Source organism: Eumetopias jubatus, unplaced genomic scaffold (genome assembly GCF_037043125.1).
Source record: "Eumetopias jubatus isolate StellerSeaLion01/CBP00866 unplaced genomic scaffold, mEumJub1_p1.0 scaffold_14, whole genome shotgun sequence".
In the NCBI taxonomy this organism is placed as follows: Eukaryota; Metazoa; Chordata; class Mammalia; order Carnivora; family Otariidae; genus Eumetopias; species Eumetopias jubatus.
Genome location: NW_028274820.1, coordinates 21,196,553 through 21,221,859, shown reverse-complemented (window position 1 = coordinate 21,221,859; position 25,307 = coordinate 21,196,553). Strand labels below are relative to the sequence as shown.

General features: G+C 40.5%; 1 protein-coding gene and 1 pseudogene across 5 annotated transcripts in view; one reads left to right on the top strand and one right to left on the bottom strand.

Annotated features, from left to right (window-relative positions):
- SRPK2 (SRSF protein kinase 2) overlaps window positions 1-25,307 on the bottom strand; it is a 241,871-nt gene that overhangs the window by 52,600 nt on the left and 163,964 nt on the right. The window contains exon 1 of one of the 5 annotated variants that reach the window (XM_028120234.2): window positions 20,823-21,037. The exons of the other annotated variants lie outside the window; for them this stretch is intronic. The gene's annotated coding sequence lies outside the window, so the exon portion shown is untranslated. Of the gene's footprint in view, window positions 1-20,822; window positions 21,038-25,307 lie in introns of those variants that run through there. 5 annotated transcript variants of the gene reach the window in all.
- Window positions 15,941-24,452, top strand: LOC114219897 (adenosine 5'-monophosphoramidase HINT1 pseudogene; annotated as a pseudogene).

The window sequence follows — 25,307 nt, the reverse complement described above, 5'->3', positions numbered from 1 at the left end:
ATGGATTAGAAGAACAAATACTGTCAAAATGTCTCTGGTACCTAGAGCAATCTATACATTCAAAGCAATCCCTATCAAAATACCATCAACTTTTTTTCACAGAGCTGGAATAAACAATCCTAAAATTTGTACGGAAACAGAAAAGATCCCAAATAGCCAGAGGAGTGTTGAAAAATAAAGCCAATGCTGGCGGCATCACAGTTCCGGACTTCAAACTATATTACAAAGCTGTGATCATCAAGACAGCATGGTACTGGCACAAAAAAAGACACCTAGATCAGTGGAACAGAATAGAGAACCCAGAAATGGACCCTTATTATCTCTATGGTCAACTAATATTCAACAAAACAGGAAAGAATGTCCAATGGAAAAAAGACAGTCTCTTCAAGAAATGGTGTTGGGAAAACTGGACAGCCACATGTAGAAGAATGAAACTGGACCATTTCCTTACACCACACACAAAAATAGACTCAAAAGGGATGAAAGACCTAAATATAAGACAGGAATCCATCAAAATCCTTGAGGAGAACACAGGCAGCAACTTCTTCGACCTCAGACACAGCAACTTCTTCCTAGAAACATCACCAAAGGCAAGGGAAACAAAGGCAAAAATGAACTATTGGGACTTCAGCAAGATAAAAAGCTTCTGCACAGCAAAGGAAACAGTCAACAAAACTAAAAGACAACCGACAGAATGTGAGAAGATATTGCAAATGACATATCAGATAAAGGGCTAGTATCCAAAATCTAAAAGAACTTATCAAACTCAACACCCAAGGAACAAATAATCCAATCAAGAAATAGGCAGAAGACATGAATGGACCTTTCTACAAAGACTTCCAAATGACCAACAGACACATGAAAAAGTGCTCAACATCACTCGGCATCAGGGAAATCCAAATCAAAACCTCAATAAGATACTCATTGAGATACCTCACACCAGTCAGAATGGCTAAAATTAACAAGTCAGGAAAGGACAGATGCTGGTGAGCATGCGGAGAAAGGGGAACCCTCCTACACTGTTGGTGGGAATGCAAGCTGGTGCAACCACTCTGGAAAACAGTATGGAGGTTCCTCAAAAAGTTGAAAATAGAGTTACCCTACGACCCAGCCATTGCACTACTGGATATTTAACCCAAAGATACAAATGTAGAGATCCGAAGGGGCACTTGCACCCCAATGTTTATAGCAGCAATGTCTACAATAACCAAACTATGGAAAGAGCCCAGATGTCTATCAACAAATGAATGGATAAAGAAGATGTGGTATGTATATACAATGGAATATTATGCAGCCATCAAAAAATGAAATCGTGCATTTGCAATGACATGGATGGAACTAGAGGGTGTTATGCTAAGCGAAATAAGTCAATCAGAGAAAGACAAGTATCATATGATCTCACTGATATGTGGAATTTGAGAAACAAGACAGAGGATCATAGGGGAAGAGAGGAAAAAATGAAACAGGATGAAACCAGAGAGGGAGACAAACCCTAAGAGACTCTTAATCTTAGGTTTGCAGGAGAGAAGGGGGTGGGAGGATGAGGTAACTGGGTGATGGACACTGGGGAGGGTATATGTGTTGTAATCAGCACTGGATATTACATAAGACTGATGAGTCACAGAGCTGTACCCCTGAAACAAATAATACATTATGTTAATTGAAATTAATAAAAATAAATAATAAATTACATGTACCCCAGAAGAAACATTAATAACACTACACATTAAAAGGCAGCACAAATAAGGGTATTAAAAGACACCCCCAGTAGCCATCAAAACAAAACAAAACAAGGCAATAAGGAAGCCTCTGATACAACTATTAAACTCCCTTGATACGGAGGGAGATTCAAAAGCAGTTAAGCAGAGAAATCACTGTTATTTAAAAACTCTTGAATATAGCGGCGCTTGGGTGGCTCAGTCAGTTAAGCGTCCCACTCTTGGTTTTGGCTCAGGTCATGATCCCAGGGTCCTGGGATCAAGTCCCACATCCCGCTCCTTGCTCAGTGGGGAGCCTGCCTCTCCATTTCCTCCCCGCTCATGGTGTCGCTATCTGTCGCTCTCTCAAATAAATAAAATTAAAAAGTAAAAATAAAAAAACCCTCTTGAATATAAATTAATCCGTTATTATACCAAAAATTCTCTGTAACACTAATGAATGGGAGAGAGCTCTACAGGGAAACCCAGAGCAAAGGAAAATGCTCAAAAAGAGGATTCCTATTTATCTATGACCTAAAGCAGTAACAACAAAATTTACTTGAGGGTGAAATATAATAAAATGCAGAAACAATTTCTGCAGAAGAGCCACAGTGATTTAAGTAGAATCCATACATTGAGAGACTTTGAATATACAAAATGTTAATATAGTCCAACAAATACTTTTAAGTTCTTGCCTGCCAATTACTTATTCAGATTTGTGTTTTAAAAAGGATGCCGATTAAATCACACTGGCATTCACTAGTTATGTGACACTGAGCAAATTACTCTATTTCTCTGGGTATCTGCACCTACAGTCACCTGCCCAGGACCGTACCCAGGCACATATTCAGTGCCACGAAAGTGTTCCCTGTTATTCTGCCATTATCCAAATCCACTGTGACTAATGACAGATTAATGAGTCAGCAGACTAGGGCTCAGGGTATTGTCTATAGCTATTTAAGATGGTAAAACTGGCCCAAAGTGTAATCTAACTCACTAACATAGCCCAATTAGTAAAAAGTTTGTGACACTCCATATATGATGATGATTTAGAGCTGTCAAATGTCAAAAATAAAGAAACTCATCTTTTTTTTAAAGGTTTTTATTTTAATTCCAGTATGGTTAACATACAGCATTATATTAGTTTCAGGTGTACAGTATAATGATTTGACAATTTTATACATTACGCAGTGCTCATCATGGTAAGTGTACTCTTTAATCCCCATCACCTTTTTAAGCCCCTCCCAACCTCCATTCTGGTAACCATCAGTTTGTTCTCTAGAGTTAAGAGTCTGGGGGCACCTGGGCGGCTCGGTTGGCTGGGCATCCAGTGTTCAGTTTCAGCGTGAGTCATGATCTTAGGGTGGTGGGATCAAGCCTCATGTTGGACTCTGCTCAGCGCAGAGTCCGCTTGAGATCCTCTCTCCCTCTCCCTCTGCCTCTCTCCCCACTCACACTCTCCCTCTAATAAATAAATCAAATCTTAAAAAAAAAAAAGTCTGCTTCTTGGTTTGTCTCTTTTTCCTTTGCCCATTTGTGTCTTAAATTAAGTGAAATCATATGATATTTGTCTTTCTCTGGCTGACTTATTTTGCTTTGCATTATATTCTCTAGCTCTGTCCACATTGTTGCAAATGACAATATTTCATTCTTTTTTATGGCTTATATTCCATTGTGTTATGTGTGTGTATACACACCATATTTTCCTTATGAATTCATTGACTGATGGACATTTGGCCTGCTTCCATAGTTGGTGTATGGTAAATAAAACTGCAGTAAACACAGGGGTGCATGTATCCATTTGAAATTAGTGTTTTAGTATTCTTGGGGTAAATACCCAGTAGAACAATTACTGGATCGTAGGGTAGTACTATTTTTCACTTTTTGAGGAAACTATATGCTGTTTTCCACAGTGCTGCACCAGCTTGCATTCTCACCAACAGTGCAAGAGGGTTCCTTTATTCTCTACATCTTCAACACGTTTCTTGTATTGTTGATTTTAGCCCTTCTCACTAATGTGATACTAGTGTGAGGTGATATATTTCACTGTAGTTTTGATTTGCATTGCCCTGATGATGAGTGATGTTGAGCAACTTTTCATGTGTCTGTTGGTCATCTGGATGTCTTTTTTGAAGTATCTGTTCATGTCTTCTGCCATTTTTTGTTTTTTGCATGTTGAATTGTATCAGTTCTTTACATATTTTGGATACTAACCCTTAATCAGATATGTCATTTGTCTTCTCCCATTCAGTAGGCTGCCTTTTAGTTTTGATTGTTTCCTTCACTGTGCAGAAGCTCTTTATTTTTATGTAGTCCCAGTAGTTTACTTTTGCTTTTATTTCCCTTGCCTCAGGAGGCATATCTAGAAAAATGTTGCTATAGCTGATGCCACAGAAATTACTGCCTGTGATCTCTTGTATGATTTTTATGGTTTCAGCTTTTACATTTAGGCCTCTATTCCATTTTGAATTTATTTTTGTGCATGGTATAAGAAAGTCGTCCAGTTTTCCCAATACCATTTATTGGAGACTTTTTCCCATTGCATATTCTTTCCTGCTTTGTTGAAAATTGACCATATCAATGTGGGTTTATTCCTGGGTTTTCTATCTTATTCCCTTGATCTATGTATCTATTTTTGTTCTAGTACTCCACTGTTTTGATTACTACAGCTTTGTATTGTAACTTGAAGTCTAGAATTCTGATGCCTCCAGTTTTGTTTCTCTTTTTTTCAAGACTGCTTTGGCTATTCAGGGTCTTTTGTGGTTCCATACGAATTTTAGGATTGTTTGTTCTAGTTCTGTGAAAAATGCTGTTGGCATTTTGATAGGGATTGTACTAAATCTGTAGATTGCTTTGGGTAGTATAGACACTTTAACAATAATTTTCTTCCCATCCATGAGCATGCAATGTCATTCCATTTCTTTGTGTCGTGCTCAATTTCTTTCATCAATGTTTTATACTTTTCAGCGTCCAGGCCTTTCAACTTGTTTGGTTAAGTTTACTCCTAGGTATTTTATAATTTTTGGTGCAATTGTAAATGGGATTGTTTTAACTTCTCTTTCGCTGCTTCATTATGGGTGTATAGAAATGCAACAGATTTCTGTATGCTGATTTTGTATCCTGCAACTTTACTGAATTTGTTTTATCAGTTCTAGCAGTTTTCTGGTGGAATCTTTTGGGTTTTCTATCTATCATACCACGTCATCTGCAAACAGTGAAAGTTTCACTTCATCCTTACTGATCTGGATGCCTTTTATTTCTTTTTGTGGTCTGATTGCTGTGGCTAGGACTTCCAGTACGAATTAAAGTGGTGAGAGTAGGGTTGCCGGGGTGGCTCAGTTGGTTGAGCATATGACTCTTGGCTTTGGCTCAGGTCATGATCTTGGGGTCATGAGATCGAGCCCCACAAAGGGTTCCATGCTCAGCACGGAGTCTGCTTGAGATTCTTTCCCTCACCCTCTACCTGCGCCCGTCCCCTCCACCAATGGCTCATGTGCTTGTGCTAATAAATAAATAAAATCTTTTTTTTAATTTATTTATTTGACAGAAAGCGAGCACAGGCAGGAGGAGCAAGAGAGGGAGAAGCAGGTTCCCCACTGAGGAGGGAGCCCGATGTGGGGCTCGATCCCAGGACCCTGGGATCATGACCTGAGCTGAAGGTAGACACTTAACCAACTGAGCCACCCAGGTGCCCCTAAATAAATAAAATCTTTAAAAAAAAAAAAAAGTCATGAGAGTGGACTTCCTTGTCTTGTTCCTGACCTTAGGGGAAAAGCTCTCAGTTTATCCCCACTGAGTGTGATATTTGCTATGTGTTTTTCACATATGGCCTTTATTATGTTGAGATATGTTCCTTGTAAACCTAGTTTGTTGAGGTTTTTTTCATGAATGAATTTGGTACTTTATCAAATGCTTTTTCTGCATTTATTGAAAGATCATATGCTTTTTATCCTTTTATTGATGTAATGTATTACACTGCTTAAAGAAACTCTTTTTATTTATCAATGGTGTATCCAAACATTAAAATATATTTATAAAGGAATCCAGATTTTCAAAATTCAAGTTTAATGTCATTTCCCAAGAGATGAAAGTGTGGCTTATCATCGTCTTATAAAAACTGTGGCTTCTATCTTGGATGCTCTCTGCCCACCTCTCTGCTAAGCTATCTGCCTTGCTGTGAGCAGCCCTGCAGAGAGGCACATGTGGCAAGTAACTGAACCCTCTAATCAACAGCAGTGAGGAACTGAGACCTGCCCACAATCAGTGAAATGATCAGGCAAGCAGGTCCCTTTGGGCGAGTCAAGCCTGAAGATTACTGCAGCCCCAGCTAGACTATAACCTCATGAGAGAACTTGCTCCCAAAACAACCAGATTTCTGCACATCTTCTGAATATAGACATTGATGGCCTTTGTTCCAGACTATCTTTCAAAGGATTCCAAGGCGAATAGCTTTGGAAAATAGCCATGCTATCTGCTACTGGGGAAGAGGGCACATTGGTTTGCTGTCCAGTATGACAAGTATCTCCCCTCAGGAACAAAGGCTGGGCAGGTTTGGTTGCATACCCATAAAAGATTAGAGTTTCCTAAGCTTGAAGTTCCTCAGCTTTGATACAAAGGCACAGTGTGCTGAGCACCCGCCTGGGCCTGCCTCCACATGGCCCTTGTGGGACTGGGGGAGGGGGGGTGGTAAGGGGGACCAGCATGGACATGAGCACATGCTGCCTGTCGTTCTGTGAGTGATAAAGCCCTTTGTTTCTGACTCAGGAGTCTCATGCCTTCTGCAAGCTTCTATGAAACTGGCTGGCTAACTTATCAGCTTGCAGGAAGAATAAAACCTCACAAATGTCTTGGTTCATGATAGATTTATCTTTAGCACCATGAAAAAGCACTCTTGTTTAGAGTGACTAGTTTGTTTTCATCTTATGAAAACTGTCAGTCTCACAACCACTGCATTTCCTTCCTTTGATGACTAAGAAACCCACAGGAAAATTTGCAACACTCTTAAATTATACAGATATCTATTTATAAATCTTCATGTATTAACCTTAATGTGACTAATTTTTTTCTATAATTTCCTCAGCTATTTGTCTATTATATCCTATGTATTTTATGTGTAAAATGTCTCAAGTATGTAAAGTGTTAAGATACAGTTAACAGCTACTTATCTTTCAGGACAAGCTCAAACAAGGTGCTCTCCTTGGAAGCATTTCCTGATTTTTCTGGGAATATTTTAATTATTCATTTTCTCATTTGTCTTTCCCCAGGAGATTTTATTTTAAAGATTTTATTTTTTTCAGTAATCTCTACACCCAACATAGGGCTCAAGTCAAAACCCCGAGATTAAGAGTTGCACACTCCACCGAATAAATCAGCCAGACACCCCTTTCCCAGGAGATTTTAAACACTACAAAGAGAAAGTATCCCCAGCACACAGTCCCTGAATCACAGCAGGCAAAGCAATAAACACACGAGAGAGAAAGCAGAGAACCCAAGAAGCACAGATGGGAGCGAGGCTGGTTCCCGGTTCCTTGGTACGGCGTGAGGGAGAAACCTGAAAAGGCTTTACCAGTTTAAGATGTGGCCTAACATTAAATTCTGAGTTAATATTACACTCTAACAGAAAAACAGAGGAAGGCCCAGAAGGAAAAAGAGATAGCAAGAGGAAAATTACAACAGCAGGAAGGCATGTTCGGGGTGCCTGGGTGGCTCAGTTGTTAAGTGTCTGCTCTCAACTCAGGTCATGGTCCCAGGGTCCTGGGATCGAGCCCCACATCGGGCTCCCTGCTCCGCGGGAAGCCTGCTTCTCCCTCTCCCACTCCCCCTGCTTGTGTTCCCGCTCTCGCTGTGTCTCTATCAAGTAAATAAATAAAAATCTTAAAAAAAAAAACCAACAATAAAACAAATACTGTCTGCTGCTAAGAGGAAAACAAGAAAAGCACTTTGGGATCAGATTGTGAAGAGCCTTGAAAGTTGTTCAAGCTTAAACTTCCATTATTAATTATGAACAAAATTTAGTAATACAGTATATCCTGAGAATATTTCTCTGTATTTCTCTTATGACCAGATGGGGAAAAGTAAACTAATAATTTAAATGTATTCCAAGTAATAGCACACAAAAACACCACTAAGAGAACTGTGTAGTGGAAAAATTATACTTTTTATACTGCAAAATTAAAACATACAGTATTTAAGACAAATTGGTAAGAAGGAAATTGACCTGTGATAATATTTATAAGATCCTGAACATGGCCATCACAGGATCTAAAAACATTTAAGAGTTAAAGTCCATTAATAGCTCCAAGTATTTACAAAGTTGGAATGTGATTCTAGACAAAAGTCAAATACAGTAAGGATTTCATCTGCTTTTATGATCAATAACTAGGTTTCTTGTCATTTTAGTGTTACAATTTTATAGATACAGCCAAATTTTTCTTAAAATATAGTGATGTTGACATTTTCACTTTGTTAGAAAAGCTCCTCAAGGGGCATCTGCCTTGCTCGGTCCGTAGAACATGCAACTATTGGTCTTGAGGTTGTGAGTTCGAGCCCCATGCTGGGTGTAGAGATTACTTAAAAATAAAATCTTTTTTTTTTAATTTTTTATTGTTATGTTAATCATCATACATTACATCATTCGTTTTTAATATAGTGTCCCATGATTCACTGTTTGTGCATAATATCCAGTGTTCCACATAGAACGTGCCCTCTTTAATACCCATCACCAGGCTAACCCATCCCCCCACCCCCTCCCCTCTAGAACCCTCAGTTTGTTTTTCAGAGTCCATCATCTCTCATGGTTCGTCTCCCCCTCCGATTTCCCCCCCTTCATTCTTCCCCTCCTGCTATCTTCTTTTTTTTTTTAACATATATTGCATTATTTGTTTCAGAGGTACTTAAAAATAAAATCTTAAAAAAAAAAAAAAGGAATGACAGAGACCACAGTGGACATGCAAATCCCACGGTGGGGCAGGGCAGACTCTAAAAGTCTAATCTCTACAGTCTGTAGTGTAGAACACTCCTGAATCATTTCTGAATCCAGCAAGAATGGTTTAGAACACAGTATACTATAAATACACCTTAGTAGGTAGTCCTTAAAATGCAGAGGAGTTAACATCAGATTATAAATGGTTAATGGATATTTTCAAGAGACCAAGTACAGAGATTCACTTGACTCTGTAATTTGGGTCACAAGCTTTTTTTCTCATACACACACATACTAGTGTGCAATTTCACTAAAAATATATTGTACATACCAATAACCTACAAATCTCAGAATTCACAGCTAAAGAGTTCACAGACACATTTTGTATCCATTACCAATACTTTCTATTGTTTCTTAAATACACAGTGCTGGGCACAGCCATTTATCTCTTCATGTACCTTTGATAAGAGAATCTAAACCATTGCTCTATTAAATATGTTGTTATAAAATTTACCCTTAAATTGAAAAATACAGTCAACAGAAAGTAAACCCCGATTCTTTAAAGTCCTTTTGAGCGTCTAGTTAATACACCTACTTAACAGTATGCTGTAAGATAAATACTCCAGAGGACTGACAGAGGTGTAATTTTTCAGGTATAATTTTGTTATTTAATGAAATCAGTCTTTATGTCTATCCCTCTGCATTAATTTTGGTTGTTTACAGTTCTTTAAAAAAAAAAAAAAAAACAGATTTCTCAGAGAAAAATACTCCCTCAAGATTTGCATGCACCTAACAATTTACATGGGACCTTTATAACTGAAGGTCAATGTGACTGGATACAAAACACTTGGCTCAGAATTTCTTTCCTTCGGTATGTCAAATGCATTACACTATTGTCTTTTGGCTTACAACACTGATGTACAGAATTTTGATAACAATCTGATTTTCCTCTGATAAGTTAACATGTGGTCTTTCCGCCTAATAATTTGATCACTACATCAAACAGATTAAGGCTGCAGTGATTATTGGGATTTTATTATTTTTCCAGCTTTTATATCTTATTTCTTGTTCTTAGCCTTCTCCTTACTTGATTTGTGGACAAAGGAAGAGTAAATAGATATTATTTGAAATTCTGAAAGGGCGTTCTCTCCCCTTTTAGTAAACATGGGCTTTAGTATAAGAACTTGGACATTATTCATATGTACTCAAAGATTCTGGGCTCATTTCTTGGTTCTTAATTATGTTCTGGATAAGTTCAAATACAATATATTAAAATATGAACTGGGAAAATAATTGATCTTGGAATGAGAAAGTCTTAATTGTGTAAAAGAATTCAGAAATCAGAAGACAGGCAAAAAATACTGAGATTTCTTTCAGTAACTAAGGAATTTTTCAAGTAAAAGTACCCTGAAAGCAGTTCCCTGGCTATTTGAAAGCAAAGCCCATAATTATATGCACTCAGATATCAATATATAACTGAGAGACTACATTCCTTCAAGAAGTCAAGGCTCATTGTTATTTTTGGCTCCTACTGACCACAAGAGAGCAAAGTGCACAGCAAGGTCAGACTCAACCACACAACTGTAGGCATCTTCCCAAGCAGATGTTACATCTTATAAAAAATGAAGAATAATACATTGTGAATAATCCAAATTCTCAATTATTCTCAAGAAATTTTAAAAATGGGAAACAGAACATAGGTCTTAGATTCAAAGGACTACAAATGTAGTAAGTGAAAGTCTTCAACATATATATATGGAAAATAGAACTTACTTTGGAGCCTCAATCTAAAGCCTCATCTAGTTCTATAGTCCAAAAGCAAAGAATGCTTTCTAGTTTAATCATCATGAGAAAGCCTGACTCATGTACCAACTTGTCCACACTCCTATATGAGGCACCCAACACGGCAATTTAGATACAGTTAGTGGGTTTCAGGCTTAGGACTTATAATCTACGCCAGACAAAAAGAGTATTAAGTGAATTTATGCTTTAGGGAAAGTGGTTAAATGATTATCACCAAAAAATAAATCTAGCTAAACATACACGGGAGGCCATGACGTCTTTTAAGTCCTTGTGAGATTCTTCTGACAAATCGTATTCTCCAAAAAGGGACACAACAGTATCTTCCAAACCACCTGCTCTTCTAGAATCCCAGAGTTCTATCATCAAGAAATGGACTCTCCTTCTCTTCCTTGTGGATCTCTTCTCTTCCCTCCCTTCCTGGCTTCTGAAATGCTGCTGGCCCAAAGAATGTAGCACAAGTGATGGCCTGATTTCTGAGGCTAGGTTGTAAAAGGCAACACAGCTCTCGCTCTGAAAGATGGATGTCTGCTTTTGGAACTCTGAGTCACCAGGTAAGTCTGAATACTCTAAGGGTGCCATGCTGTGAGGAAGCCAAGCCACATGGAGGCGTTCCAGTTGGCAGTTATAGCCTTCCAATCCTCGGTCCCAAGGACCAGACATGTGAGTGAGTAAGCTTCCAGATGATTCCAGTCCCCAGCCCACTGAGTCACTTGAGGTCTTTGAGAGGTCTCAGCTGAAGACACAGACATCATGCGGCAGAGGCAAACCATCCTATTTTTGCCCTTTCTAAATTCCTGATCCATAAAATCATAAGCAAAATTAAAAGTGGGCATAAGGCTGCTAAGTTCTGGGATAATTCATTATTCAACAATAATAACCAGAAAGTCACTATTCTGCTTGCCACAACAGCTATGTAAAACCTCCCTATTCTGCAAGAAAGAAGTGACTCAATCTCTACAAGACTACTATCTCCAAAATCTACTCACTTAATTCTTTCCTTGCCAGCCCTTCAAGTTCTCTTCAGATTTCTTCTCTTCTGCATAGAAATATGCTCAAGGGATCCTGTACTAAAAACAACTTTCCCTTATTAATTGGGTAAGCAATTAACCTCACCCCCAACAAGCTAAAATGTTTTCTTCATTTAACTGCTAAATTTTACCCAAGAATCTGCTATGATCTCTCCAGGACACCCAGTCATGTCCATGACCTCAATCGATGGGGTCTCTAGGGACACTCCCTGCAGACAGTTCACTGGCCCTGTCTTAACCTTCATCCTCCTCAAACTGTGGCTTAGCTGAATACTGCTATTATTATATCCTTCCTTCTTGAAATCTCCTTCTTCTATGCCTCAGACCTAACAGTCTTGGAGAGAACTTTACCATCTCAGTGTATTACTAACAGAGGAAAAATTACTATTCTCTCAGCGGGAAGCCTGCTTCTCCCTCTGCCTACCGCTCCCCCTGCTTGTGCTGTGTGTGTGTGTCAAATAAATAAATAAAATCTTTAAAAAAAATATGAAGGACACAATTAACTTCAGAAATGTTAAATACAATCGGCCAGTCTTACAAAAAATCAAATGAGTAAAATAAAAATAGAGATTGTTGGTAACACCATGTACTTAATGGTGCTATGTGGAACCATCCTCATGTACCTTTGGTAAATGTATAAATCAGTATAACCTTTCTGGAGGGCAACTGGTGACTTCTTTTCCCTCCCTAAGATTTTATTTTTAAGTAATCTCTAACCCAAAGTGGGGCTTGAACTCACAACCCTGAGAGCAAAAGTTGCAAGCTCCACCAACTGAGCCTGCCAGGCACCCCAATGGTGACATGTTTTAAAGTGAAAATGTGCTACGCTACAAACTAGCTAATCCCATGTACACATTCATGCTCAAAACAAACCCATAAGATGAATATACAAGCAGTTCCCAGTGGCATTATTTACAAAAGTTTGAAAAGCGTAAACATTTAAGTATCAAAGTTAAAGTAAATAAACAGAGGGGCGCCTGGGTGGGTCAGTCGTTAAGCGTCTGCCTTCGGCTCGGGTCATGGTCCCAGGGTCCTGGGATCGAGCCCCGTGTCGGGCTCCCTGCTCCGCGGGAAGCCTGCTTCTCCCTCCCCCACTCCCCCTGCTGTGTTCCCTCTCTCGCTGTGTCTCTGTCAAATAAATAAAATCTTTAAAAAAAAAAAATAAAGTAAATAAACAATATAATATTATGCAGAAAACAGTGATGCAGACCTGTGTTTAGATTCATGGAACTGTATCCATAAATATTACTGAAAGAAAAACACAATAAGGACCATGCACGGATCAATTTCATTTAAGGAAGTGACACACATAAGGACACACACATATATCCACATGAATTTCTGGGAGGACACCTATGAAACTTTTTTTTTTTTTTTAAGAGAAAGCGGGGGGCGGAGGGAGCTGGGGCGGAGGGAGCTGGGGCGGATCGAGTCCACACCCCGCACAAAGCCTGACACAGGGCTTGATCCCACCACCCGAGCCCATGACCCAGGCTGAAACCAAGAGTAACCACCCAGGTGGCTTCTAAACCCTTTAAATCCAAACCTTGGGGAAATGGACTGTGGGACACCGTGTTGGAAGTAAAAGTGAGAACTTTAAGTTTTTGCTTACTTTCTACTTTGAACTTTTAACATTACCATATATAAAACTTTTATAATATTTTTTGAACTAGCAAATAAGAAGTAAGCATATTCCACAATGCAAGTTTAAATAAAGAACTATATAGGAATATGTATATATGGTCACTTACAACCGTAGGTATGATAAACCCCAGGTCTTCTTAACATCAAAAGCCAACAAGGAAATGGGGGCATCACAACAGTGCTAAAATCATTAATAATAAATTAGGAGAGGGCAGCAGTATGGTTTCCCATGTACTGAGAGTGGAGGAAAATTCTCACAGACCCTCATAATGAGAACATGTGTTATTACGAGTGATGGCCTCAGGAACGAGGGCATGTTCATCTGAGTACATGCACACATACACATAAACAGCAACTCCAAAGAAGATATGTAAATGGCCAACAAGCGTATTAAAGGATGGTCAATATCAACAGTCATTTAGAAAATAAAAATCAGGGGCCCCTGGCTGGCTCAGAAGAACTCTTCTGAGTTCTTGATCTAGGGTTGTGAGTTCGAGCCCCATGTTGGGAGCAGAGATTACTTAAAAATAAAATCTTTAAAAAAAAAATCACTATCAAAATTACAATGAGATTCCACTTCAGTACCACTAGCGTGGCTAAAAAAGAGTAAGTACTGGCAAGGATGTAGAAAACCTGTAGCCCTCATACACTGCCGGTGGGAACATACAGTGATGTGCAGCTTCTTCAGAAAGACAGTCTGGCAATTCCTCAAGATATTTAAACATGGAATTACAATATGACCCAACAACAATTCCACTCCTAGGCATACCCAAGAAAATGAAAACATGCCCACTTAAAAACTCATATACAAATACACACTACAGGGGCACCTGGGTGGCTCAGTTGGTTAAGCGACTGCCTTCGGCTCAGGTCATGATCCTGGAGTCCCGGGATCGAGTCCCACATCGGGCTCCCTGCTCAGCGGGGAGTCTGCTTCTCCCTCTGACCCTCCCCCCTCTCATGCTCGCTCTCTCTCTCTCATTCTCTCTCTCAAATAAATCTTTAAAAAAACAAAACAAATACACACTACACACACACACGCACATATATATACACAAACTACACGCATACACAGAGTAGCATATTCTTAATAGCCAAAAAATAGAAACCAAATGTAAATCAACTGATAAATGGACAAACAAAATGTAATATACCTCAACCACGGAATATTATAGTATAAAAAGGTATAAAGTAATAATAATATATGCTATAACATGGATCGAAGTTAAAAAGATGCTAAGTATGCCAGCTATGAAAGACTACATACTATAGGACTCTATTTACATGAAACGTCCAGAATAAGCAAATCCATAGAGAAAAGAAAGTAGATCAGTGGTTGCCAAGGACTGGGAAGAATGGGGATGAGGAGCGCTAATGAGCATGTTTCTTTTTGGGGATGATGAAACTGTTATGGAATTAGTGCTAATACTTGCCCAATATGTAAATATACTGAAAACCAATGAATTGGAGCCTTTCAAGTGGTAAGTTTTATGTAAAGTATTCCCCCCTCTTTCTAGTAGTTTCAAGTAGCATGGTCAGCTGCAGTCTGGAAGCAGATGATCCGCCTCCTAGCATTGACCAGAAGAGCAACAGTAGCCTAACATGAGGTCACAATGCCTAGGTCATTCCCCTCACTTCATCTCATCTAGCAGGCTTTTTTAAGATTTTATTAATTTATTAATTAATTAATTTATGTATTTGACACAGAGAGAGCACAAGCACGGGGAGAAGCAGAGGGAGAGAGAAGCAGACTCCCCACTGAGCGGGGAGCTCGATCCCAGGACCCTGGGATCATGACCTGAGCCGAAGGCAGACACTTAACCGACTGAGCCACCCAGGGCCCCATGGCAGGCTTTTTCATCTCGCATAGCCACAAAAACAAGAAGGATGAGTACAGAACAATAAGACATTTGAGAGAGAGGGAGCGAGAGAGAGAGACCACACTTTTATTACAATATAATTGTTCTATTTTATTATTGTTGTTAATCTCTTTACTGTACCTGATTTATTTATAAGTTAAACTTCATCACAAGCATGTATGTAAAGGAAAAAACATGTATAAATAGGGTTAGCTACTACCTGCAGCTTCAGGCATTCATGGGGGTCCAGGAACATAACCCTAGTCGATCGGGGTGGGGGAGCTATTGTAATCAATACAGAAAATTGTATGAGAAAAAAAAAAACAAGTTTTCAAGTACTGCTAGTCAATACAAAATAGAAAAAAACAAAACAAAACAAAACAAAAAACACAAACCTTCAACAAAATCTAAAACTCCTTTATTTTATTTCAATCTTTTCAATTCTAGGTTGAAACAGGATCCAGTACAGATAAATAAGAAAATCACTCTACCCAATCCATTCTACCAATCCAGAATATCAGTAACACTAAGAAGCAGAGGGGTCTGGATAAGGAACTCTTAAGAATACAGTTCTTTTTTATACTAGCCTCAAGAGAAATAAAAAACCCAGGCAACTCTATTGTAAACTTCAAAGCTGCTAAGAGACTAGATTGTAATCATTCCCACTACAAAAAGGAAATGATAATTATGTGAAATGATAGAAGTGTTATCCAACCTAAGGTATTAATCATAGTACAATATATCAATGTATCAAGTCAACACCTTCACTTACACAACGTACATCTTACACTTACATAATGCTGTATGTCAATTATATCTTAGTAAAAATAAATTTGAGAAAAGAGAGAAAATAAATTATTCTAAAACTTGTCTCATTACTAGGTTCTGTTTGTAAATGTTCTTAAAATCCTAACTTAGGTCCCAAATAAGAATCAAACATGCTTGGGGCCCACCGAGAGAACTGGTAGACAGCCCCAAAGAGTCAGAATGTATCAGTTTGGGGCCAAAGAAGGAAGGTAAAGGAAGTCATGGTCCTGCGTGAGTTGGGAAGCAGATTGGGAGAGGACGGGACAGAGAAGCAGGCCAGCAGGGAGGGGCCTGTGGGGAAGCCCCAGGAAGTGTCTGCACAAAGGGCCTGGGGATGGGGGGAGCACGGTGGTGCAGGCAGCGAGTGCTGTGCAGACCCCAGCTGAGCCACCCCATCCGGCTCCGGCACCGAGCACAGCAGGGACAGCCCTGGCAGCAAGGCCAAAAGCAATCCCACGGCGGGTGCCAGCGGCACCTGGGGCAGTGAGGGGCAGCGAGGAGCGGGGAGGAAGCCCATGGCAGATAGCACACGGTGGCTTGGGCCTGGCCCCACGCCGCCCACCTCTAGGGACGTGCAGACCCAAAAAATGGCCAATGATGCAGGGGGCTGATAGGTAGGGACAAGAACCACGGACATTTAGAAGGCAGCTAAGACCCCTCTACAGCAAAAAATGGAAAATTCCAGTTATACAACTGAATATGTACAGGAATTTTTCACAGAGACGAACAGAGCTGCTGTCTGCTTAGTTCCTCGATCTGCTCCATGTCAAGCTGAACCCCAGTCTCTGGCTGCTCTCCTAACTCCCTGACTGCTCTGTTTCTTGCAAATTGTTCTTTCTCCTCCTGTATTCCTTTGGATCTCCCAAAGGCCTGTCAGTAACAGCCTTTCTGCACCTTTTTTATTAATTTAACACGTCTTACATGATTTGTTTTCCTATCAAATTTGTACTACTTGTGTAAGGTTTGGGAACAGTCTACGAGAACACCTCCACTTCTGACAGAACTGCAGAGCTGAGGAGTCCTAAAGACCTCACCGCTGACACCAACTGCCAAATTTTCAGGTTCAGAAGACAAAGCTCAGCTGCAATAGTTAATCTGTAAGAAGAACAGACAGAACTCCCGGAAAGCTGTTATACTCATGATTACATTGTATTATAAACATAAGGGCCACAGATTACAGTCAATCAAAGAAAGAGATGTATGGGGCAGGATCTGAGGGTCCCAAATGCAGAGCACCCAGGTGTCCTCCTCCGGTGGAGTTAAATCAAGACTCGGACGCTTAACCAACTGAGCCACCCAGGCGTCCCTGGGCAGTGTTACATTCTCCACTACACCGTTTGCTAGCTGCTCTTCCGAGCCCCAGATTCGTATTTCTAGCTGTCTTTTTGATATCTGAGTCAGTTTCTTTAAACCAAATGAATAAAGTCAAACTCAAAATTTACCCAGACCAACTGTGATTTCACTGTTCCTGTTAATAGTGCCAAATCCACTTCTTTCCAATAAGGAATTGAGGCAGTTCATAAAACCACAATAAAAGATACAAAATTAGAAGGAAATTGGGGCAAAGAAAAAATAGCCCAGAAAAAAAGAGAAGAGAATAATGCTGCAGTGAAGTTAGGACACAGAATGCAATGCTGGAAATTCTTGCTCACTTGTTAACAGGAGGGCTGCGCATTTGGCTCTGAGTTCTCTAATAGCCAAATAACATCTTAACAAAGAAGAAATGGCAAGCAGATTCAAAATTCACAGAGTCCTTTAAGAAAAAAATGATGCCCAGAATGCACTGTTCTTCCAGTCGCCCCACAGTTCAAGACTTGGAAGGGTTTTCATCACGGTCCTCTATATTCAGTCTTTTGTCAAAGATAGAGTTGCTTCCTCTGTAATGCTGCTTGTTTTTTGACCTATTAGCGTATCTTCTCTCTCTAATCAGTCAAGATTTACAAATTAATCTTTCTTAAATATCTGTGCAAAATCTATAATGGTTCCTCAGTGATACGGTTTTTTTTAAACATTTTTTTTTATTTACAAAGAAATGCTTAGTACAGAAAACCAAGAAAAATTAAGACAAAGAGGTAAAACACACACACACATGAGAAATCCTATAATCCACCTATAACTAGATATGGCAACCATTTCTTAAATTGAGGTAAAATTGGGACGCCTGGGTGGCTCAGTTGGTTAAGCGTCTGCCTTCGACTCAGGTAATGATCCCGGGGTCCTGGGATAGAGTCCCACATCGGGCTCCCTGGTCAGCAGGGAGCCTGCTTCTCCCCCTGCTTGTGGGCTCTCTCTCTCTCTGATGAATACATTTTTAAAAATAAATTGAAGTAAAATTTACATACAATGGAAGTCAAACATCTTATGTACACAATTCCCTGGTATTTGACAGATGTATACACCCTAATCAATATGAAGAATATTTCTCCAAACTTCCTATGTTCACTCTCCCGGTCACGTTCTTTGTCAGCTAGCTATGTAACCAATATTTTTCCCTAGTCTGAGGCTGGTCTTTGCATTTTTAAAAGTGCCTTTAAATCTGTAAATATTTTTTATTTTGATGAAATCAAATTTATTTTTATTTTGTAGTTAATACTTCTTGCATACTCTCTTAGAAATCTTCCCTTACTGCAAGTTTGTGAAGATATCCTCCTACTTTTTTTCTTTTTATAAGCTTTATACTTTTAGCTTTACATTTAAATCTATGATCCATCAAAACCTGTAAAGAGAGTTAAAAAATATCTATCTACACATTTACCATAAGATCAGAAACAATCCGCGATGTCCACTCTTACCACTTCTATTCAACCTTAGGCAGGGAGCAAGGAAGCAAGAAAGAGAAATAAAATGCATAAATAATGTTGAGGAAAACAAGTATCTGCATGATACTTGTGATATGATAAATGACCTATGTGCAAAAATCCCAAGAAAGCTACATGCACACATGAACTATTCTGTGTTCCTTCACGTTTTTTTTTTCCCCAATACATATCTTACTAACTGGTGTTTTAATTTACTTCACGTACAAATTGCTTAGCCTCATTTTGTCTTCTACATGACGCTCCCAAACTCCTCTTCAACCTAATCTACACATCAGCTTTTTGCTCACCGTGGGCTAGGAAAACAAGGGCCCTCCGCACTTCCCAGAAACACTGGTCCCAGCTTCCAGGGCTGAGTCAGAGAAGTGTCCTGTGCCATCAATAAAGTCCAATAATTCTCCAGCAGCAAGGCCCCCTTTACATTTTCTAGGAAGTCTTTTAGCTCTAACCAAATCCGTCAACCCTCTAAAAGCTCTCACCAGTCTTCCTCTTTTTTCCCCTCTTATAATTATTACCCACACAATAAAGGTGAAAAAGGCTCTTTAAGTAGTTTCTCGATGTGGTCTCTTCAGGCACTACATTATTCTACGAGGTACCAGGGATGGACTGCAAAGGCAAGACCAGAGAAGGCTCTGGCACTGATTGGCTTGTATTTACTCCAGTGGCAAAGTCACGAGCCCACGAACTCCTGGAGAGTGGGGGCTCGTTTCCAATTCACCTTCACAGTCCCTGAAGTAAAACACAACACTTCACACAGAGTAAGCCTCAAAGAACTGAACAGTCATGCTAACACTTAGTGATCGATACCCTCGTCAGTGGCAACCGGCAGCACCAGCAGGCCTATCAGGTGTCAGAATCTCCTCAGTCCCCACAAAAGAAATGCAATGAGGCCTTCTGTAATTAATTCAGGAGCACCTATTATTTGGTCACATAGATAAGCAGAGTTTCTTTTTAAGGCTTCAGGTAAGCCAAGTAATTCTGAAAACATATGCAGGATTAAGTATGTGCACAGCATTAGTGGCTTATAAGGAAAATGACTGAATGAATAAAGGTGATCTTTTTTATACAAAAAAAAGGGAAAAAAGCAAACTAAAGACTACACTTCTATAAAACACAAGCTGCATGACACTGGTTTCTAAGGCAACCCTATGTAAGGTGGACTGCTTGCTTATTTTAAGAAAAGCTGAAGCTATAATAGTCCCAAGGCATAGACTGTAGAGAGAGACAAGGCCAATGAGAATGTATAAACACCAACATTAAATTTTGAGACTTATTAAAATTCAGCCAATCTAAACTTTTCATAGATGGAAAGGCAATTTGTGTGTAAGAAAGTCATCAGACATTTTTCTACTATGCGAATATTTCTATTGTTTAGCCTATGTTTTGAAGAAGATATTCCGAAGTTTCAAAAGAAACAAACTGGTTGCCACTCAAACGTGGACAGTAAATAAAACCTCTGGAGCATTATGGATAATTTTAAAAAGATCTAGGGAAAAAATGAAAGATCTGTATTCTGACTTGTGTTCCCCTTCACGGCATGTCAACCTCCTCACTTCCTGACATGCCTTCTGAGACACACGGGAAACATCAGTGCCGTTTGTCCCTTAGTTGTAACTTAACACTAGAGACAATTCCTTCATCCGACCAAAAATACTGATTGCACTGTGGAGAGTCCAAATGCAGTGGGGTTGACAAAATACACAGCCCCTGACCACAGGGAATCTTCCAGACTGAGGAGAAGGAGATCGCAAATGAACACAAAAATAAATGCATAACTACACACCCTGGCGACTGCTGGAGGTGGGAGGTTGGGGTACATGCTCTTGTGAGGGGCAGAGGGCGGGGCCTGATGAAGAGGTGACTAAGGGTTCAAAGAAGGCCTATCTGAGGAAACGACACACGCTTACCAAGTCAGACCACAAAAGTGTTGAAATCGATGTCTCCAGAAATAATACAGACAATGAAACTGTACAAGGTGCCAACTTATTGAAGAATGATTTAAGGGAGCCAAAAACCAGGACCTCCAAGCAGGCAGTGCCGGCAGGATGATCTAACAAAACAACGTTCCTACCGTCACCACTGACCAGTCCTTGTAGCAAATATGTGCTGAGGGTTGGAAAAACGTTTAGACACGAGGTCATTCAAAGCAGTTAATTCCCCTTACACAGCGCCTCAGTCACCTAGTATGAGGCGAATGGAAGCCACTTCTTAGTGCTGGCCTCCGAGCTTTAGAGGCATGCACGTACCTGAGCCGAGCCTGACGAGGCTCTAAAACACGTGCCAGTCTGGGTCGTCCTCGCTGGGATCCCAGTTCAGGAGTTACAGTCCAGCCCAGGAACGTCCAGCAGGCAGGCACCCCGGTCATTCTGAGGCAGGTGGTACCGAGTCACACTCTTTAGACCCACCCTGCACTGCAATCTCCCCACAGGATGAGGGTCCACTCTGGCGAAGAGGCTTTATGCTCAAACTCACGAAACACGCGCATATTGCACAAGGGCGTCCCGGAAGTGTCTGTTTATTGGCTTACCCCCTATGCCTGACCCTTGTTATCTCCTGGCCTTGGAAGTAGGAATCTGAACAAACTGCCCAGCCTGCTGCTACAGTTCTCGCCTGAGACAACTGACCAGAGGTGACACCGAAATGAGACAGAGAGAGACAGGCCATGTGACACAGCTGTCTCTCCAGAGGCCAGGGCAACAAGCCTGGCACAGTGAGGCAGCCAAGACCCCATGGGGGCTGCACAATGGGGACCAGCAGGAAAGCACACATGGGAACAAACCCGGGAGGAGAATGAAGGAACAAGGACAGGAGAGAAGAAAATAAAATGCACATTTTTTAAGCACCTTGTACATACCAAGAAGTATGGCACATACATCATGTATCTGGCACATTTTTGTCCTTACAAAATCTTAGGTGGTATGATGTGGTTGTATATTATGTAACACAGAGAGATGATATTCTATCACAGACGAAGAAGCTGACACCTGGCGGGAAAGGAGCTTGTCTGAGGACACAGAACTGGGAAGCCGGATTTTGAACCCAACACTCGCAGACACCAAAGGCCATAGTCCTCCTGGGTTTGGTGGGAGAACAAGAAGTTAAGATGAGTGGGAACAAGCTGGCTATGAAGAAAGAAAATGCACAGCCAAGCAGAAAGGAGCAATGAAGAATGCTTTCGCAATATTAGAACTTTAAATAGTGGCCTTTGTGCTCAAGTGGCTGAGGTTTCCTATGTTTCCAACAGGGAAACACTTGTAAAGAGATAAAAAGGAAGGTTGGTTGGTCATGAATGATCCAGGAGGGCAGACACCCAGATGCTTACCACAGTTCCTGGGGGGTGTTGAGATTCCAGGTGACTGTGCAACTCCGCACCCAATGTTACCTGTTTCCTAAGGTGAACAAATATTTCTTCTTCTGAAGAAATAAAACAGGTAGTATGTTTTGTTGTTGATGTTTTATTTTACTTTGTGAATACTAAGAAGCGGATGGTAGGGCAGAGGTTCTCTAGGAATGAAGTCAAAGAAAACAGAAGGGACAGAAGACACACAAGACAGCTCCCCAGACTAAGTAAAACCCACCCTAACTGCAAAAGCCATCCCTCCCCTTCCCCCTGCTGGAACAATTCAGTCCACAGTCATTAGACAGGGTGGGGCAGCAAAGGATATCTGAGCACAGGCTAGGTAAGGGCAAAGGGGAGAGATGCCCTTCACCGCAGAGACAGCAACTGGTGATTCATCACGTACAAGGAAATTAATCAAATAATTAAATGTAATGAGGATAATGAGAGCCTAGCCTCTTACTGTCAAAGAATGAAAGAAACCCAGAAATAGAGAAAGGGAGAAAACTGGGCTGAATCCCCTAGTAGTAGAGTGGAATTAGAGATATCTGATTAAATTCACATATTTTAATATATAAATAAGCAAAAATAGAAATAAGCATAAATATAGAATATATATAAACATAACAGGTGTGTGTATCCCTACCCTATGCTAAGAGATCTACAAGCACTAACACCCAACAATGGCAATCACATCCAATGACCAGATCTTGTTTTCTAAATCTTGCCCTCCACTAAAAGGAACCAGGGATCCTTGTAGGAAGAGTGGACTCCAGGGCTCGGGTAGGGAAAACACAAGCCTGGAACAGTTTACCGTACTTGAAAGTAAGAAAGTGTTCAAAGAATGACAAGGACATCTTGAAAGGACAGAGAATCAACCTGAAGGAACTCCTAATGGCCAAATGTGGGATAAGCCACGCATCCAAACAAGTAAGGAGAGGAACTGATTAGAATTCACGGAATAGGGAAACCCATGAATGAGGCCATGTGAGGTAGCAGAAAGACAGACAAGATAGGGAGATGGACAGAAGGGGTGGGGGGGGAGACAGGAAGAGAAAGAAAGGAGAGAGAGAGAAGGAAATACATGCGTTGACAAGGGGATACTTAGAGTCTCAAAGAAGTGACTCTCAACAAAATATTATTTATTACCAGGGGGAAAAGAGTAGCTTCACAGTACAGATTATCTGGCAGACACCATCCTAAAACAAAGTGACTGACATCAACCGCCAACAGTATAAACCCAAATTGTGCACTACCTGATAAAATAATGTGCTAAGACAACACTTTCCACAGAGCAACACATGATTTTTTGTTTAAAGATTTTATTCATTTCCTTGACAGAGAGAGCTAGACTAACACAAGCAGTGGGAGCAGCAGAGGGAGAGGGAGAAGCAGGCTCTCCAGTGAGCAGGGAGCCCACCGCCCGATCCCAGGACCCGGGATCATGACCCAAGCTGAAGGCAGATGCCTAACCGACTGAGCCACCCAGGTGCCCCACAACACTTTTTTGATATTCCAAATTAAGAAGCATGGGAAGGCACCTGGCTGGCTTAGTCAGTAGAACATGCAGAACATGCCTCTCTTATTCTCAGGGTTATGAGTTGGAGCCCCACCTTGGGTATAGTGATTACTTTAACAAAACAAAACAAAATCTACAAAATAAAGTTTACCAAATTAAGAAACATTATACAAAATAATTGGCCTACAATCTTCAAAAATGTCAGTCATGAAAGCCAAGAAAAGACTAAGGAACTGTTCCAGATTAAAGAAACAAGTATTAACAAAGAAAAAAAAAAACAAGCCCAACAAGTCATTTGCCCCCCAACATGGCAAACCAAGACTTAATTATAGTTTCAACCTACCCCAGGAATGTGACCTTTTAAAAGTCAACCAGAATTTAACTGATAAGCACAAGTGAGGTAATCTGCATGATAAAAATCCTGCTCTCGCCCGCTGCCCCGGGTCCTCCCGAGCTTCTCCCCGGGGCGGCGACGCGGGAGGGAGGCCGAGATAGCAGATGAGATCGCCAAAGCACAGGCCGCGCGGCCTGGTGGCGACACGATCTTTGGGAAGATCATTCGCAAGGAAATCCCAGCCAAGATCATTTTTTGAGGATGACCAGTGTCTTGCTTTCCATGACATTTCCCCTCAAGCACCAACTCATTTTCTGGTGGTACCCAAGAAACCTGTATCTCAGATTTCTGTCGCAGATGATGATGAGCGTCTTCTTGGACATTTAATGATTGTTGGCAAGAAATGTGCTGCTGATCTGGGCCTGAAGAAGGGTTATCAAATGGTGGTGAATGAAGGTTCAGATGGGGGACAGTCTGTCTATCATGTTCATCTCCATGTTCCTGGAGGTCAGCAGATGAATTGGCCTCCTGGTTAAGCATGTTTTAGGGATAATTTTCCCTTCTCTGGCCAATGGTCAGTATTTCCCAGTTCCAGTATGTTAAACAGTATACTTACTTTTGTCTGTGTATGGAGAGATTGAGGAAATAATTTTTAAAACCCATACATAATAAAAGACAATGTTGCATGGTTTACAGTCAAAAAAAAAAAAAAATCCTGCTCTCTCCCCCCTCAAAGGAAGACGTCCTGGCATGAAATAATCCTTTCTTTTGCTAGTAACTCCAAACCCTACCCTCTTTCCCAGAGAAAGCTCTCATTTTTCACAACTCCAAAGAGCATCTCCACTTGCTGGATACAGATGTTGTCTGATTCATGAAATGCTTAATAAAGCCAATTAGATCTTCAAATCTACTCAGTTGAGTTTTGTTTTTTAACACAAGGAAACAAAACATATTCTGAGAAAGATTGGTTTCATATAAAGGACAATATTGGCAACTGGCAAAACCTGAATGGAGTCCGAGGCATGAATGGTAGAACTATTAAAATGTTAACTTCTTGATCTTGATGGCTGCATTGTACTTACAAAGAAGAATGTACCTGACTGTGGGCAAAATACACTAAATAACTCAGGGATGAATAAGCAACATGTTGAAAACTTAAACTCTGTTCATGGCTGGAGGGTGAGGGTGGGGCACAGTTCTTGTCCCAGACATTCCCAGTCAGTTCCACAGACTCCTTGAATGCATTTGCGTCGGTTACCTTAGAGAAACGGTTCTGATCTATATACAAAATTCACTGAGTAAGGCATCTGTTATGTGTAATGCTGACTAGAAGCACAGGTTACTTACCAAAGTCGGGAATGAAAGAGAGAGAGAAACTTCTATCTCTCACATGCTTTAGTGAGGCTGACTTTAATACTCTTAAGATGTTTAGAGTTCAGTAAATGTTACCTAAAATCAGCCCTGACTGTGAAATCTTCCATTCACAGCCTTGTATTTCAGTCTGAGGTGTCCACTGTGCAGATCTACAGAGATGGTAAAGG